Source organism: Oncorhynchus mykiss, chromosome 18 (genome assembly GCF_057628025.1).
Source record: "Oncorhynchus mykiss isolate SJ-2025 chromosome 18, ASM5762802v1, whole genome shotgun sequence".
Classification (NCBI taxonomy): domain Eukaryota; kingdom Metazoa; phylum Chordata; class Actinopteri; order Salmoniformes; family Salmonidae; genus Oncorhynchus; species Oncorhynchus mykiss.
Genome location: NC_143039.1, coordinates 33,962,998 through 33,981,879, shown reverse-complemented (window position 1 = coordinate 33,981,879; position 18,882 = coordinate 33,962,998). Strand labels below are relative to the sequence as shown.

General features: G+C 43.9%; 1 long non-coding RNA gene across 1 annotated transcript; it reads right to left on the bottom strand.

Annotated features, from left to right (window-relative positions):
* Positions 1-7,522: 7,522 nt before the first annotated feature.
* Positions 7,523-13,286, bottom strand: LOC149975478 (uncharacterized). Its single transcript, XR_016488198.1, has 2 exons — positions 12,540-13,286; positions 7,523-12,171 (listed from the first exon to the last, which is right to left on the bottom strand). It is a non-coding gene; the product is annotated as an uncharacterized LOC149975478 (long non-coding RNA).
* Between the last annotated feature and the right edge of the window lie 5,596 nt (positions 13,287-18,882).

Sequence of the window (18,882 nt, the reverse complement as noted above, 5' to 3'; positions counted from 1 at the left end):
CCCCCAGAAATGTCCAGGAACTTGCAGGTGCCTTGGTGGAAGAGTGGGGTAACATCTCACAGCAAGAACTGGCAAATCTGGTGCAGTCTGTGAGGAGGAGATGCACTGCAGTACTTAATGCAGCTGGTGGCCACACGAGATACTGACTGTTACTTTTTATTTTGACCCCCCTTTTGTCCAGGGACACGTTATTCCGTTTCTGTTAGTCACATGTCTGTGGAACTTGTTCAGTTTATGTCTCAGTTGTTGAATCTTGTTCTGTTCATACAAATATTTACACATGTTAAGTTTGCTGAAAATAAACACAGTTGACAGTGAGAGGACGTTTCTTTTTTTGCTGAGTTTATATTTCCATTAGATTGTAAGAATAGTGTATGCGTATGAACAGTAGGCCTAAAGTATATATGTACAGCACTTTATGTATAAATACCTACTTTCCTCCTTGCTTTAAATGTCCTAAAGGAGGTCAGGGTAGTGAACGGAGGTCGAGTTGTATCTTAAGACGATGTAAAGCAGAATCAGAGGGGATGTCACAACAGCTGAAAGTGTCAGTCACAGAATTATAACTTTTTTTTCTCTCAGTTCCCCGGCAGTGCAGCTGCCTAAATGAGGGGGATTAGGTTAACACCCTGCTTAGAGGAAGAGCAGGGCAGGATTAAGGCACTGGGCTTGGACATAGCAACCATTCAAGCAAGCACCGCATCCTTTTTTAAAAGGGAAAAAGCCAGTGGTGCACAGCGCTCACTGGGATGGCGCAGTTGAGTTGCCTGAACAAATACATTGACAAGTGTATGGCTGACAAAAACATGGAAAACCATGTTCGCAGTGCACACAGAGAGGGAGAGCACAGAGACACACACACACATGCATGCAAGCACATGCACAAATGCCACACACACACACACACACACACACACACACACACACAGCGTCTTTTCCTCGTCCTCAAGCAGATTTGCCCTTGTTTCCTGGCCTGGGGAAAGCTATGAGTCCACCAAACTGGAATAACTGGCAGGGAGAGAACAGGTGGTCAAACCCCTACATTGTGAATGAATGAAAACACCTGCTGCCTCTGAAACCCAACCCAGGTATCCCATCACATTCCATAACTATTCCTCATAGGTTAGACTGTATAGTCTGTTCACACAGTGTTCACATTCTCCCCACAGTAAATCATTTTATCCCTGCTTGGGTACAGTAACCGACATCAGAAAACTGGGCACTAGGTTATAAAATCAACACTTTCCCACTTAAACACTTATGTATCTGTCACGTTCTGACCTTTATTTCCGTTGTTTTGTATTTATTTAGTATGGTCAGGGCGTGAGTTGGGTGGGCAGTCTATGTTTGTTTTTCTATGTTTTGGGGCATTTCTATGTTTTCGGCCTAGTATGGTTCTCAATCAGAGGCAGGTGTCATTAGTTGTCTCTGATTGAGAATCATACTTAGGTAGCCTGGGTTGCACTGTTTGTTTGTGGGTGATTGTCTATGTTAGTGGCTTGTGTCAGCACAGGTCTCATTTTGTAGCTTCACGGTCGTATTTGGTTTATTGTTTTCGTTACTCTTTTGCATAGTGTTCAGTCTTTCTTTATTAAAGATTCACCATGGACACTTACCACGCTGCGTATTGGTCCTCAGATCCATCTCGCCTCTCCTCTTCAGATGAAGAGGAGGACGGCCGTGACAGAATCACCCACCAACCAAGGACCAAGCGGCGTGGTAGAAAACAGCGACGACAGCAGCAGCAGCAGCAACAACAACAGCGGCCGGTATCACAGGACTCCTGGACTTGGGAGGAGATACTGAACGGAGAGGGACCCTGGGCACAGGCTGGGGAATATCGCCGCCCCAAAGCAGAGCTGGAGGCAGCGATATGAGGAGGCAGCACGGCAGTGCGACAGGTACGAGAGACAGCCCCAAAAATTTTTTGGGGGGGGGCACACGAGGGGTGGAGCTAAGCCAGGTAGCAGACCTGCGCTCACTCCTCGTGCTTATTATAAGCAGTGAGATACTGGGCAGGCACCGTGTTATGCGGTTAAGCGCACGGTGTCGCCAGTACGTGTCCATAGCCCGGTGCGCTATAGGACAGCCCCCCGAGAGTGTCATGCGAGTGCGGGCATCGAGCCAGGGCGTATGGTGCCTGCTCAGCGGGTCTGGTCGCCGGTACGCAGTTTTGGCCCAGGGTATCCTGCGCCGGCTCTGCGTGCTGTGTCTCCGGGGCGCTGGGAGGGTGCAGTGCGTCCTCTGCCCGCGCTCCGCTCGTGCTGGGCGAATGTGGGAATGGAGCCGAAGGGAGAGGTGCGTGTAGTAAGCACTAGATCTCCCGTGCTTACCCACAGCCCGGTTCAACCTGTGCCTGCACTCTGGACGGTCCGGGCTAGAGTGGTTATCCAGCCTGGGGAAGTGGTGCCAAGGTTGCGCACCAGAAATCCAGTGCTCCCCCACAGCCCGGTCTTTCAGGTGCCTCCTCTTAACCCCAAGCCTCCTGAAGGTCTTCCCAGCCTGGTGGTTCCTGTGGCAGCCCCACGCACCAGGCTGTCTCTCTGTCTCCTCCCTGCAGGTGGTCCTGTCTGTCCGGCGCCTCTGCCGGAGTCTCCCGCCTGTCCGGCGCCTCTGCCGGAGTCTCCCGCCTGTCCGGCGCCTCTGCCGGAGCCTCCCGCCTGTCCGGCGCCTCTGCCGGAGCCTCCCGCCTGTCCGGCGCCGCTGCCGGTGCCTCCCGCCTGTCCGGCGCCGCTGCCGGTGCCTCCCGCCTGTCCGGCGCCGCTGCCGGAGCCTCCCGCCTGTCCGGCGCCGCTGCCGGAGCCTCCCGCCTGCCCGGCGCCGCTGCCGGAGCCCCCCGCCTGCCCGGCGCCGCTGCCGGAGCCCCCCGCCTGCCCGGCGCCGCTGCCGGAGCCCCCCGCCTGCCCGGCGCCGCTGCCGGAGCCCCCCGCCTGTCCGGCGCCGGAGCCCCTCTGCCCAGAGCAGCTGTCTCTCTGTCCCGAGCAGCTGTCTCTCTGTCCCGAGCAGCTGTCTCTCTGTCCCGAGCAGCTGTCTCTCTGTCCCGAGCAGCTGTCTCTCTGTCCCGAGCAGCTGTCTCTCTGTCCCGAGCAGCTGTCTCTCTGTCCCGAGCAGCTGTCCCTCTGTCCCGAGCTGCCCCTCTGTCCAGTGGGGTCATTGAGAGGGGTGGTCATGCTGAGAAAGCCACGGAGGCGGACAATAAGGCGGACTAAGACAATGATGAGGTGGGGTCCGCGTCCCGCGCCAGAGCCGCCACCGCGGACAGACGCCCACCCAGACCCTCCCCTATAGGTCAAGGTTTTGCGGCCGGAGTCCGCACCTTTGGGGGGGGGTACTGTCACGTTCTGACCTTTATTTCCGTTGTTTTGTATTTATTTAGTATGGTCAGGGCGTGAGTTGGGTGGGCAGTCTATGTTTGTTTTTCTATGTTTTGGGGCATTTCTATGTTTTCGGCCTAGTATGGTTCTCAATCAGAGGCAGGTGTCATTAGTTGTCTCTGATTGAGAATCATACTTAGGTAGCCTGGGTTGCACTGTTTGTTTGTGGGTGATTGTCTATGTTAGTGGCTTGTGTCAGCACAGGTCTCATTTTGTAGCTTCACGGTCGTATTTGGTTTATTGTTTTCGTTACTCTTTTGCATAGTGTTCAGTCTTTCTTTATTAAAGATTCACCATGGACACTTACCACGCTGCGTATTGGTCCTCAGATCCATCTCGCCTCTCCTCTTCAGATGAAGAGGAGGACGGCCGTGACAGTATCTCATGTTACTTGAACGTTTGACTTTTAAGAAAGAAAAACACATTTATGTACGATAAATACATGTGAAAATGTAACTTAAATGTTTGACTCATTTAAAAAAATGTGGATAAAGAAATACCAAACTCAATAAGCTCCAAATTGCAATTGCACATTAGTTATTCAAGGTACTTAAACTGCATTCAAACCTATTCAAACGTACCATTCTAAGGGAACTGAGTACAAGCAGGATACACTCAATGATCCTCCTTTGTAATATACTGTATCTGCTTTATGATCTCTCCCTGAGAGACACGGACCGACCGGTCTCCACTCATGTCACTTCCATTACCCCGAGAGTGACCATGACACAACGGCATCGGACACTACAGTGATAGATGCCTTTTTGTCTTCCCCAGTCAAGTCACATGTTCTGGTCAGAGGACAGCCGTAATTGCTAGGACAGGTGACACATATGTGGAAACCAGAATATGATGGGAAGACGGCTTAGATCACATGATCTGTACTTACACTTGCCAACTAAAATAGATAACGCAGCTAGAATAATTGCTATGTGAATCCACTTATGCTTAATGACGTGTGACTGTTTCTATATGGATTCCAATGATAAACATAGGTATCCTTCATTAATATATCATTTCTAATGTGATACTTGGCAAAAATGTACTGCTCAAAGGTAACTATAGACAAACAAGAAGCAGTTTCCCTGTCGAAATTATGGAGGTCAAAGTCATGACAAAACTTCACAGAAGTGGAACACATCGTAATGAAGCACCCTTTGTAATCTGTGACAGAATTAGCATATTTCACAGCACACAGTAGGAGTAGTGTAGGTGGATGATCATTAGGGTCTTTTGACTATAATAATTCCACTCTGCAGTACACCCGTAAAGTACGATTTCAAAGAAAGCAATTGCATGTTACTGAATCCCATGTTGTTTATTAGTTCGGGGTGTTGTCAGTGATGGGAGATGGAAGAACAGATAGAAATCCCAGTTCTTCAACTGAATCTCCAAAGCGTGTGTTGTTTCAACACGTCTGAGCCAACTGAGCTTGTGATATTGCTCCCCAACTAAGGAAAAAAAGCGCAAAACGCTGCTCTATTTGAACCCAGGGGGATGCAGTATCCAATTGTGTTTGTCAAGGCTCCGATTCATCATGTCACGGGGGTCTAATCTACTCCACACTGTTTTCCCTTTGCATGCTCTAAGTCTTTTCTGTTCAACTTCGACTTGTCACCGCAGAAAACACACATAAGAACTCTTTTCGCAAACACTCCTTGCTCGCTGACTTCTTTTTAAGGAAATCTCCCCAGAGTCTGGAATTTTCCCCCTCTCTGTCTTTATCTCGCCGTAAATGTTGACGGACCAGTGAACCTTGATGTGGTCCATGACAGGCTTATAGCTATTTTGTAAAGTGTGCAGAAACACAAAAGGCCTCTGGTGTGGTGGTTAGGCCATCATGGATGCACGGCTCTGGGAGAGAGAGAGAGAGAGAGAGAGAGAGAGAGAAAGTCCCAACAAACCATCAACAAGAGGCCTGTACTGTACAGTAACTAACACAGAAGCAGTCTACATGGGACCTTTAGGGAAAAAAGACCACGATTTAGGATATTTTAGTTCAAACTGTGCTACCCTTCTGTGTGGTTGCCTATTGTAAATTAATGAGGGTTTCTTCAGCAGACCTGAGTTGATGGGTATGACATGGGACCCCAGTAGAGATTGGAAGATATGTTGCAACAAGTGTAGACACTTATTACAATGGTAGGGTTAACTTTACTTTTTATTTGTTCGCTTCATGTCTTGGGATACAGTATGTGTGATTCTACCTTGAAAGCCAAACTCAGTAATTTCACAAATGTAAATATACCTGACTGTGTGCAAATGCACCTGGATCTGCCTATTCATGTGAAATGTCAAAATGACTAGACATCCTTTTTATTATTTCCTCTAGTTGTATCACAATCCTTCCAGGGGCCTGTTTGATATGCTGCTTCCTGCTCTTTCCCCCCTACCTCCTGACTTCCTGTGGGATCCTCATTTGATGAACATCATTTCCCAGACAGGCTCATGAAGGGCATGTTTGGCACGTTGTTACATGACAAAACCTAAAGACATAAAGACAGACACACACAAAGGTGAGGGCTGACAATGAAGTGCGACGCTTTCAGGGTCCCGACCTGCCTCGGCGCTGTAGTTTGATGATGACAAAGCCATCCGGACTGGTGAGGATGCTGTCCTGACTGACGGGAACTAAGGAACAATGGATGGGGTTGCTGTGCTCTTTGGAAAAAAAAGGGGAAATTAAATGGAAACCTTAACTGACTTTTTGGGGGGGGCGGGTATCATGTTAAGTTAAATATGTTCTCGGGGCAAAAAGTACAACCACCTGACTACTATCTGCCATACAATATTTTTTATGAAAGACTGATACTTGTTAACTCTAAAATATCTGATAGACATTTATACTTCACAACGGCCCTGTGAAGTAAGATAGTGTTTGTGATAATACTCCTGAGAGTTCGTAAATATGTCAAAATCCTCTTCAACACCGGAACTGCAAACATTGCACAAAGGTCAGCTCAGAAGAGGCGTTCATGATTCAACTTTCTTAAAACATGACTATTAAGGAAGCACTGGCATTTACTGTAACAATCGGTAGGAAAAGGGCTCAGGGAAAAACATTTGACAGGAGATGAGATGACATATTTACAGTCTTATTACATCCTTTGTCCAGGCAGCTGAGCTATTCTTTTCCCACATAGGAAAGAAGAGTAAGAGTAATTCATACACGTTTTTATCCCTCTCCCTCCTTACCCCCTTATCATTCAAAGTCGTCCTTTTGGTTCCCATGCATTCACCATGGAAAAGGTCCCAGGTCTTTTTTGTTCATACTACCGCAGCAGATAACATTCACATAACTCGCAGTCGGTGAGAAGCCAGATCATCCATCCCCCACCCCCTCCACCCCTCCTCTTTCTCACATCCTAAAGTAAACCTTTCTGTCCCACATTTCCATCGCCACCAGTTGTTTTTTTCCAATCTTGGGAATTCACTTCAGTTTAATTGTTTGACAGTAGTTTTCCTGCTTTTTATGCCACTTAGAAAGAAGGTGCTGTACATTTCTGAGACAGTAATAACATCCCCCCCCTCCCCCCCCCCCCCCCCAGTGGTTCCCTGGGGGGCGAGCTCATTACAGCTCATAGGCAGGAAAATAAACTGTCTAGGTTCTGAGGCTAATGTCTCCACTGAGAGATTAGGAATTAGTAGGCTACAGTAGGTGGAAGTGCCAACTGGCAACTTTTTCATGACTTATAATGTTTTTTACTCAAACATAAGATACAGTGGATAAATAGTTATAGACATTTGCGAAGGGGTTCATTATCCTGGCTGAGTTGACAGGGTAGGATGGGCAGGTTTGTAAAAGTACTGTTATGAAGATTTCCACTGGGTGGCAGCACTGTGACTTCCTCAAACCTCTGTGAGAAGTGCTTGTGAACTGTGGCTTTCAGTCCAACAAATAGAGTATTCAGATTTTTTTTTTTAAACATATAATTATCATACCTAAATCGTTCTTTAAAAATATCAATACATTTTCAAGACTTTGCTATGTCAGGAAATTCAATATGTTTTAAGAACATCACAAATTATTCAAATGAATGATGTGTTGATAAAATAACAAACAAGAAAGGATAAAGCATTTCAGATTCTTACTAACAAAAGAGAAGAGAAGAAATTAGAAGAATAGAAAAGAGACATGAATCATATGGTTGCTGATTTGCTAACAAAAAGTTGCCAGTTTATTAAAAATAAATGAGCTCAGAATGCAGACCTCTGTTAATGAGGTGTTTTCTTCTCAACAAAGAATGTATTGGATTTATTTTTCACTAATACAAGCTTACATGTAGGTAAAAATGCATTCTAGCTGAAGAGAATCACCTTGCAATACTGTGTGAACATCTTATTTATACAAAATGTTTACATATTTTATTTCAAATAAAATAAAATGTTATTGGTTGCATACACACACGTTATTGCGGCTGTAGCAAAATGCTTATGTTCTTATTGTAGCTCCAACAGTGAAGTAATATCTGACAATAAAAAACAATACACACAAAATCTAAAGTAAATGTATGGAATTCACAAATATGTAAGGGATAATCAGCGAGGGACTATACGTTCTATGGAAAATAATTAACGACATGGAAGCTGTGTTCAACAACACGCTTAGCGAAGTGGAACAAACCTTCCACGGAGCTACAATATTCAAAAAGTCCCAAGTTGATTATCCCTTTTATACCATGGCTATAATTGAACACATTTGCCGCTACAAAATGTGTTCATTTGCAGGTAGACGTGTTGAACATCCACTGAAGAAGCTATCAAGTTTACTAGATAGCTACATCAGTTGCCGTAGTAACCAAACAGACTTGCTGCTGTAGTTTTGCTAACCAAACCGTCAGTCCTAGCTTGCTATTATGAAAATCAAATTCAACAATACCAGTAATGTTTTCAATTCGACTTTTACTTTCAAAAGAAGCTCAAACATAGAACATGTAAGAATTAACCAAAACCATTGAATTCTACTGTGCTGATTCGCCATCCATTATAGAAAATTATATACTGGTGAGTCAAATCCTGAATGCTGATTGGTTAAAACCGCATTCCAGCCGGTGTCTATTCTACAAGTTTCCACCGGCTAAATCTATGACATTAAAATGCATATTTACTCGGTTCCATCTGACTGTGCAATCCACTGTCTCATCAGCCCTGCCAGGCAATTTATAAACTTGATATCCACTATTAAAAGTATCTACACATTATCTCACATTTCTTTTACACTAACATTTAGTTTTCAACAGCGGACATTTGCATAAACCTTGCTGTCTGTCTCTCTGACATTTGCAACATTGTTTCAATATTCAAATTCGATCTCCTGCTGTCCCATAGTAATGAACAAGTCGGGAGTCGGGACAAGACAGATAGTCAGGCAGTGTTTCTCAGCCAGTCGAAATCATGAATCAGCTGGCATAAGAAGTGCAGCTAGTTTTCAGTCTTTCCAGCTTCCGTTTGAAGTGATTGTGTTAGCTGTGTTGTTGGCTAGCTCCTCTGAACAACAGTATCCTGACGAGTGAGCACATTATTTTTATGCCAGGCGAAATCGCGCCTCATTAGTTCTTTGTTATGGATGTCTCCAAATAAACGTCACTAGAAAACAGCTTAAAGAAATGCAAATGCAGCTACTTTGCTGTTATTCTGGCAGCACTTTTTGACGGGATTGTATCCTCAGTTAGCCGTAGTTGGCTCGCTAGCAAGCATGGTATAAGACATTGACAGTCAGTATGGCAACCGAACCAATAGAACGAACAACCAGCCGGCTTGGGTAGCATCCCTAGATTTGTGTCGGGATTATATCTCGTGGAAGGATAAAATAGTACGAATACATTCATCAAAATACATTTTATTATGAAAATATGTCAATCATTATTTGAATATGTTGGTAATCTGTATAAAAGTGATAATGCCCTCGAAGCTGGTGTTCGGAGGATATATTGGCACGGTTTGCAAACTCAACTTCGTCTCGGACTTAACAACACCCGCGCCAATATATGCTCCAGACACTGGCTTCTCGGGCATTAGCACTTAAATAATGCACACTCTAGAATACCCTTAGCCAATACAACAATTCCATGGCATACTTAAGGCCAGAGGAGGTGTGGTATAAGGTGAATATACCACGGCTAAGGGTTGTTCTTACCATGATGCAACGCGGAGTGCCTGGACACAGCCCTTTGCCATGATACTGTATAATGGCCATACAGTTGAAGTCGGAAGTTTACATACACTTAGGTTGGAGTGATTAAAATTTATTTTTCAACCACTCCACAAATTTCTTGTTAACAAACTATAGTTTTGGGAAGTCGGTTAGGACATCTACTTTGTGCATGACACAAGTAATTTTTCCGACAATTGTTTACAGACAGATTATTTAACTTATAATTCAATGTATCACAATTCCAGTGGGTCAGAAGTTTACAAACACTAAGTTGACTGTGCCTTTAAACAGCTTGGAAAATTCCAGAAAATTATGTCATAGCTTTAGAAGCTTCTGGTAGGCTAATTGACAACATTTGAATTAATTGGAGGTGTACCAGTGGATGTATTTCAAGGCCTACCTTCACATTCAGGGCCTCTTTGCTTGACATCATGGGAAAATCTAAAGAAATCAGCCAAGATCTCAGAAAAAAATTGTAGGGTACCACGTTCAGCTGTACAACCAATAGTACGCAAGTATAAACACCATGGGACCACGCAGCCGACATACCGCTCAGGAAGGAGACACGTTCTGTCTCCTGGAGATGAATGTACTTTGGTGCAAAAAGTGCATATCAATCCCAGAACAACAGAAAAGGACCGTGTGAAGATGCTGGAGGAAACAGGTACAAAACTATCTATATCCCAAGTAGAACAAGTCCTATATCGACATAACCAGAAAGGCCGCTCAGCAAGGAAGAAGCCACTGCTCCAAAACCGCCATAAAAAAATCCAGACTACGGTTTTCAACTGCATATGGGGACAAAGATCGTACTTTTTGGAGAAATGTCCTCTGTTTGGCCATAAGGACCATTGTTATGTTTGGAGGAAAAAGGGGAAAGCTTGCAAGCCAAAGACACCATCCCAACCGTGAAGCACGGGGGTGAAAGCATTATGTTGTGGGGGTGCATCGCTGCAGGAGAAGACATCAGTCAGAAAGTTAAAGCTTGGTCGCAAATGGGTCTTCCAAATGGACAATGACCACAAGCATACTTCCAAAGTTGTGACAAAATGGCTTAAGGACAACAAATTCAAGGTATTGGAGTGGCCATCACAAAGCCCTGACCTCAACCCTATAGAAAATGTGTGGGTAGAACTGAAAAAAAGCATGTGTGAGAAAGGAGGCCTACAAATCTGACTCAGTTCCACCAGCTCTGTCAGGAGGAACGGGCCAAAATTCACCCAACTTATTGTGGGAAGCTTGTGGAAGGCTACTCGAAACGTTTGACCCAAGTTAAACAATTTAAAGGCAATGCTACCAAATACTAATGTAAACTCCTGAACCACTGGGAATGTGATGAAAAAAAATAAAAGCTGAAATAAATCATTCTCTCTACTATTGTTCTGACATTTCACATTCTTGAAATAAAGTGGTGATCCTAACTGACCTAAGACAGCAAATTTTTATAAATGTCAGGAATTTTGAAAAACCGAGTTTAAGGTGTATGTAAACTTCCGACTTCAACTGTATATCTCAAGCCCCCAAGGTGCCTTTTTGCTATTATAAACTGGTTACCAATGTGATTAGAGCAGTAAAAATGTATGTTTTGTCATACTAGTGGTATACGGTCTGATATTGGCTGTCAGCCAATCAACATTCAGGTCTCGAACTATACAGTTTTTAATTTGAATTATAACATTGTATTAGTTCATTGTTACATGTTCTATGTTTGAGGATTCAATATATCTGTAAATATGTAATCGCATCTCTCTTCTTTCAAATATTTTTTTTATTATAAAAATGATTATAAAATAGCTTTAGTTAATTCTTACATGTTCTATGTTTGAGATGCTTTTGAAAGTAAAAGTTTAATTGAAAACATTATTGGCATTTTTGAATTCGATTGTCATAATAGCAAGCTGATGGTTTGGTTAGTTAAACTTATCACGTTTTAGGGAAGACCCAGATGCAGACAGTGTCGAAGTAACAAAAGTGTATTACTAGAACAGGGGGCAGGTAAAACGACAGGTTAAGGGTAGGCAGAGGTCAGTAATCCAGTGTGGCGTGACAAGGTGTAGAATGGCAGGCTGGCTCAGGGTCAGGAAAGGAAGAACGGTCAAAACCGGGAAAACTAGAAAACAGGAACTAGAAACAGACAGGAACAAGGGGAAAAACGCTGGTATGCTTGAAGAACAAAATGAACTGGCAACAGACAAACAGAGAACACAGGTATAAATACACTGGGGATAATGGGGAAGATGGGTGACACCTGGAGGGGGTGGAGACAAGCATAAAGACAGGTTAACCTTTCTGATCTCCCCATCCCGGATCCGGGTTTGTGAATACAGACTCAAGCTCATTACCATAACGCAACGTTAACTATTCATGAAAATCGCAAATGAAATGAAATAAATATGCTAGCTCTCAAGCTTAGCCTTTTGTTAACAACACTGTCATCTCAGATTTTCAAAATATGCTTCTCAACCATTGCAAAACAAGCATTTGTGTAACAGTATTGATGGCTAACGTAGCATTTAGCATTAACATTCAGCTGGCAACATTTACACAAAAAAACAGAAAAGCATTCAAAAAAATAATTTACCTTTGAAGAACTTCAGATGTTTTCAATGAGGAGACTCTCAGATAGCAAATGTTCAGTTTTTCCTGAAAGATTATTTGTTTAGGACAAATCGCTCCGTTTTCTGCGTCACGTTTAGCTATGAAAAAAACCCTGTATCCAGGATTGTGTAAATCTATCAGCAAGCTCATTAGCATAACACAACGTTAACTATTTATGAAAATCGCAAATGAAATGAAATAAATATGCCATCTCTCAAGCTTAGCCTTTTGTAAACAACACTGTCATCTCAGATTTTCAAAATATGCTTCTCAACCATAGGAAAACAATAATTTGTGTAAAAGTAGCTAGCTAGAGTTAGCATTTCGCGTTAGCATTTAGCGTTAGCATTAGCGTTAGCATCCAGCACGCAACATTAACAAAAACATAAAAGCCTTCAAATAAAATCATTTACCTTTGAAGAACTTCTGATGTTTTCAATGAGGATACTCTCAGTTAGATAGCAGATGCTCAGTTTTTCCAAAAAGATTCCTTGTGTATTAGAAATAGCTCTGTTTTATACATCACATTTGGCCACCAAAAAAAATCCATAAATTCAGTCCTCAAAACGCAAACTTTTTTCCAAATTAACTCCATAATATCGACTGAAAACATGGCAAACGTTGTTTAGAATCAATCATCAAGGTGTTTTTCACATATCTCTTCATTGATACATCGTTCTTGGACACATGCTTTCTCCCCTGAATCAAATGGTAAAGTGGAAGCAGCTGGCAATTGCGCACCGAATTCGACGCAGGACACCAGGCGGACACTTGGGAAATGTAGTCTCTTATGGTCAATCTTCCAATGATATGCCTACAAATACGTCACAATGCTGCTAAGACCTTGGGCGAACGACAGAAAGTGTAGGCTCATTCGTTGCGCAATCACAGCCATATAAGGAGAGAATGGAAAACAGAGCTTCAGAAATTCTGCTAATTCCTGGGTGATGCATCATCTTGGTTTCGCCTGTAGAATGAGTTCTGGGGCACTTACAGACAAAATCTTTGCAGATTCTGAAACTTCAGAGTGTTTTCTTTCCAAAACTGTCAAGAATATGCATAGTCGAGCATCTTTTCGTGACAAAATATCGCGCTTAAAACGGGAACGTTTTTTATCCAAAAATGAAATAGCGCCCCTAGAGCTCTAAGAGGTTAAACAGATCAAGGTGTGACAAAACTAGCAAGTCTGTTGGGTTACTAAGGCAACTACTTTAACTATCTAGTAAACTTGCTAGCTACTGTAATTCAGTGGATGTTGAACACATGTCTACCTGCAAATGAACACAATTCTAGCAGCAAATGTGTTCAATTATAGAGCCTTGAATGCTGATTGGCGGGTTTAACAACAATTTTCTTTTTACTCATGCAATTACGTTGGAAATCAGTTTATTATCACAATAAGGCACCTCGGGGGGTTGTTGTATATGGCCAATATACCACGGCTAATGGCTGTATCCAGGCACTCCGCATTGTGTTGTGCGCAAGAACAGCCCTTAGAAGCAATGTTGCTAATGTGAGAGATAGACAGCAAGGTCTACAAATCTCCGCTGTTGAAGATGTAATGTCTAGATTATTTTAATAGCTTATAAATTGCCTGGCTACATTTATGAGACAGTGGATTGCACCTCAGATGGAACAGAGTAAATAGGCATTTTAACATCATAGATTTAGCCGGTTGTAACTTGTGGAATAGAACCCGGCTGGAATGCGGTTTTAACCAAACAGCATTCAGGATTAGACCAACCTGTTGTATAACAGACCGTATACCATAGTTATGACGAAAAAAATATTTGAGCTGGACTTATTACTTTGGTCAATAATTGCAATAAAGCACATCGGGGTTTAAGGTATGTGGCCAATGCTGTATCCAGGCACTCCGCGTTGTGTCGTGCTTAAGAACAGCCCTTAGCCGTGGGTTATGCCATCTCTCCCAAGATGGCATAGCAGTTCAGACGTATTTTTGTCCTCGTCCTGTCGTGTTTTTTACAACTTTTTTTTCACATACATTTTTAATTTTCCAAAAACTCATCTTCAGAACACTCTCCTGCAATCCGCTTCACCAATTTATATTTATATAAAAAAGTATTATTTACCTCAGATCTGTGATCCTCCGAGAGGCTAGCCATAAATTAGCCAGAAGCTAGCCGGGAGCTAGCCAGAAGCTGGTCCAGAAGCTACTCTGAAAGTGGTTCAGGGGCTAGTTCAGAAGCTAGTTAGCTTATTTACTGGCTAATCGTTGGTACTCAGCTGACCACGGTTTGTGGTCATCGGCTGTCCTTTGGCTCGAGAATCTATCGCCAGTTTTGTACGGCGCGGTGCAGCGCAGCGCAGCTCGGAGTGGAACATATCGGACCAATTTTTCTCTCCATGTCCCTAGATTTCGGCCCCTGGCTCTGGACGTCCATGCCTGGATCTCGCAGCTAGCTAGCTGCTATCCGTGTGACTATCGGCTTTCGTCAATTCCGGAGCTAACATCAATTGTTCCGGAGCTAGCCAGCTGAAGAGTTCCATCAATCACTCCTGGGCTGCAGTCACCTATCCGGACCCGTTTTGCTGCCTACGCGGAGCCCCACCGGGCCTTCACGGCTAGACTGCCGACGTTGTCTACCCGAGGGAATTGTCCGGCTGGCTCCTCCGGCGCAACGTTGCCTGGGCGCCCATCTGCGGCCTGCTAGCCGTTGGCTATCTTATCGGCTGCTATCTGAATAGACAATCGGACAATTTTTATTTTATTTTATTTTTATTTATTTATTTATTTTTCTTCTTGGGCCTCTATAACTATATCTATTGATTTTATTTTTGTTGTTGTTGTGTGATTTGGATTCATCCCCTCTACCACACGGAAACCCACTAATCTACTGACGGAACGCAAGAGTTGGCTAATAACATACCTCCATCTTATGCTAGCTTGCTCCTATGCTAGCTTGCTCCTATGCTAGCTTGCTACCGATTTAGCTGTCTAAATCGCCATGACCCCCAACCAACCTCTCCACTCACTGGACCCTTTTGATCACTCGACTGAGCATGCCTCTCCTTCATGTCAATATGTCTTGTCCATTGCTGTTCTGGTTAGTGTTTATTGGCTTATTTCACTGTAGAGCCTCTAGTCCTGCTCATTATACCTTATCCAACCTATTAGTTCCACCACCCACACATGCAATGACATCTCCTGGTTTCAATGATGTTTCTAGAGACAATATCTCTCTATTCATCACTCAATACCTAGGTTTACCGCCACTGTATTCACATCCTACCTTACCTTTGTCTGTACATTATACCTTGAGCTATTTTATCGCCCCCAGAAACCTCCTTTTACTCTCTGTTCCAGACGTTCTAAACGACCAATTCTTATTGCTTTTAGCCGCACCCTTATTCTACTCCTACTCTGTTCATCTGGCGATGTAGAGGTGAATCCAGGCCCTGCAGTGCCTAGCTCCACTCCTATTCCCCAGGCGCTCTCTTTTGATGACTTCTGTAACCGTAATAGCCTTGGTTTCATGCATGTTAACATTAGAAGCCTCCTCCCTAAGTTTGTTCTATTCACTGCTTTAGCACACTCTGCCAACCCGGATGTTCTAGCTGTGTCTGAATCCTGGCTTAGGAAGACCACCAAAAATTCAGACATTTTAATTCCAAACTACAACATTTTCAGACAATATAGAACTGCCAAAGGGGGCGGTGTTGCAATCTACTGCAAAGATAGCCTGTAGAGTTCTGTCCTACTATCCAGGTCTGTACCCAAACAATTTGAACTTCTACTTTTAAAAATCCACCTCTATAAAAACAAGTCTCTCACTGTTGCCGCCTGCTATAGACCACCCTCTGCCCCCAGCTGTGCTCTGGACATCATATGTGAACTGATTGCCCCCCATCTATCTTCAGAGCTTGTGCTGCTAGGCGACCTAAACTGGAACATGCTTAACACCCCAGCCATCCTACAATCTAAACTTGATGCCCTCAACCTCACACAAATTATCAATGAACCTACCAGGTACCTCCCCAAAGCCTTAAACACGGGCACCCTCATAGATATCATCCTAACCAACTTGCCCTCTAAATACACCTCTGCTGTTTTCAACCAAGATCTCAGCGATCACTGCCTCATTGCCTGCATCCGTAATGGGTCAGCGGTCAAACGACCTCCACTCATCACTGTAAAACGCTCCCTGAAACACTTCAGCGAGCAGGCCTTTCTAATCGACCTGGCCGGGGTATCCTGGAAGGATATTGATCTCATCCCGTCAGTAGAGGATGCCTGGATATTTTTTAAAATGCCTTCCTAACCATCTTAAATAAACATGCCCCATTCAAGAAATTTAGAACCAGGAACAGATATAGCCCTTGGTTCTCCCCAGACCTGACTGCCCTTAACCAACACAAAAACATCCTATGGCATTCTGCATTAGCATCGAACAGCCTCCGTGATATGCAGCTGTTCAGGGAAGCTAGAAACCATTATACACAGGCAGTTAGAAAAGCCAAGGCTAGCTTTTTCAAGCAGAAATTTGCTTCCTGCAACACTAACTCAAAAAAGTTCTGGGACACTGTAAAGTCCATGGAGAATAAGAACACCTCCTCCCAGCTGCCCACTGCACTGAAGATAGGAAACACTGTCACCACTGATAAATCCACCATAATTGAGAATTTCAATAAGCATTTTTCTACGGCTGGCCATGCTTTCCACCTGGCTACTCCTACCCTGGTCAACAGCACTGCACCCCCCACAACAACTCGCCCAAGCCTTCCCCATTTCTCCTTCTCCCAAATCTGCTCAGCTGATGTTCTGAATGAACTGCAAAATCTGGACCCCTACAAATCAGCCGGGCTAGACAATCTGGACCCTTTCTTTCTAAAATGATCTGCCAAAATTGTTGCCACCCCTATTACTAGCCTGTTCAACCTCTCTTTCGTGTCGTCTGAGATTCCCAAAGATTGGAAAGCAGCTGCGGTCATCCCCCTCTTCAAAGGGGGTGACACTCTTGACCCAAACTGCTACAGACCTATATCTATCCTACCATGCCTTTCTAAGGTCTTCGAAAGCCAAGTCAACAAACAGATTACCGACCATTTCGAATCTCACCATACCTTCTCTACTATGCAATCTGGTTTCAGAGCTGGTCATGGGTGCACCTCAGCCACGCTCAAGGTCCTAAATGATATCTTAACCGCCATCGATAAGAATAATTACTGTGCAGCCGTATTCATTGATCTGGCCAAGGCTTTCGACTCTGTCAATCACCACATCCTCATCGAAAGACTCGACAGCCTTGGTTTCTCAAATGACTGCCTCGCCTGGTTCACCAACTACTTCTCTGATAGAGTTCAGTGTGTCAAATCGGAGGGTCTGCTGTCCGGACCTCTGGCAGTCTCTATGGGGGTGCCACAGGGTTCAATTCTTGGACCGACTCTCTTCTCTGTATACATCAATGAGGTCGCTCTTGCTGCTGGTGAGTCTCTGATCCACCTCTACGCAGACGACACCATTCTGTATACTTCTGTCCCTTCTTTGGACACTGTGTTAACCTGGTTGTTAACCAGGTTAACAACCCTCCAGGCAAGCTTCAATGCCATACAACTCTCCTTCCATGGCCTCCAATTGCTCTTAAATACAAGTAAAACTAAATGCATGCTCTTCAACCGATCGCTACCTGTACCTACCCGCCTGTCCAACATTACTACTCTGGACGGCTCTGACTTAGAATACGTGGACAACTACAAATACTTAGGTGTCTGGTTAGACTGTAAACTCTCCTTCCAGACCCATATCAAACATCTCCAATCCAAAGTTAAATCTAGAATTGGCTTCCTATTTCGCAACAAAGCATCCTTCACTCATGCTGCCAAACATACCCTTGTAAAACTGACCATCCTACCAATCCTCGACTTTGGCGATGTCATTTACAAAATAGCCTCCAATACCCTACTCAACAAATTGGATGCAGTCTATCACAGTGCAATCCGTTTTGTCACCAAAGCCCCATATACTACCCACCATTGCGACCTGTACGCTCTTGTTGGCTGGCCCTCGCTTCATACTCGTCGCCAAACCCACTGGCTCCATGTCATCTACAAGACCCTGCTAGGTAAAGTCCCCCCTTATCTCAGCTCGCTGGTCACCATTGCATATCCCACCTGTAGCACACGCTCCAGCAGGTATATCTCTCTAGTCACCCCCAGGACCAATTCTTTCTTTGGCCGCCTCTCCTTCCAGTTCTCTGCTGCCAATGACTGGAACGAACTACAAAAATCTCTGAAACTTGAAACACTTATCTCCCTCACTAGCTTTAAGCACCAACTGTCAGAGCAGCTCACAGATTACTGCACCTGTACATAGCCCACCTATAATTTAGCCCAAACAACTACCTCTTTCCCTACTGTATTTAATTTATTTATTTATTTTGCTCCTTTGCACCCCCATTATTTTTATTTCTACTTTGCACATTCTCCCATTGCAAATCTACCATTCCAGTGTTTTACTTGCTATATTGTATTTACTTTGCCACCATGGCCTTTTTGCCTTTACCTCCCTTATCTCACCTCATTTGCTCACATCGTATATAGACTTGTTTATACTGTATTGTTGACTGTATATTTGTTTTACTCCATGTTTAACTCTGTGTCGTTGTATGTGTCGAGCTGCTTTGCTTTATCTTGGCCAGGTCGCAATTGTATATGAGAACTTGTTCTCAACTTGCCTACCTGGTTAAATAAAGGTGAAATAAAATACAAAATAAAATTGGCCATAGTATGCAAAAC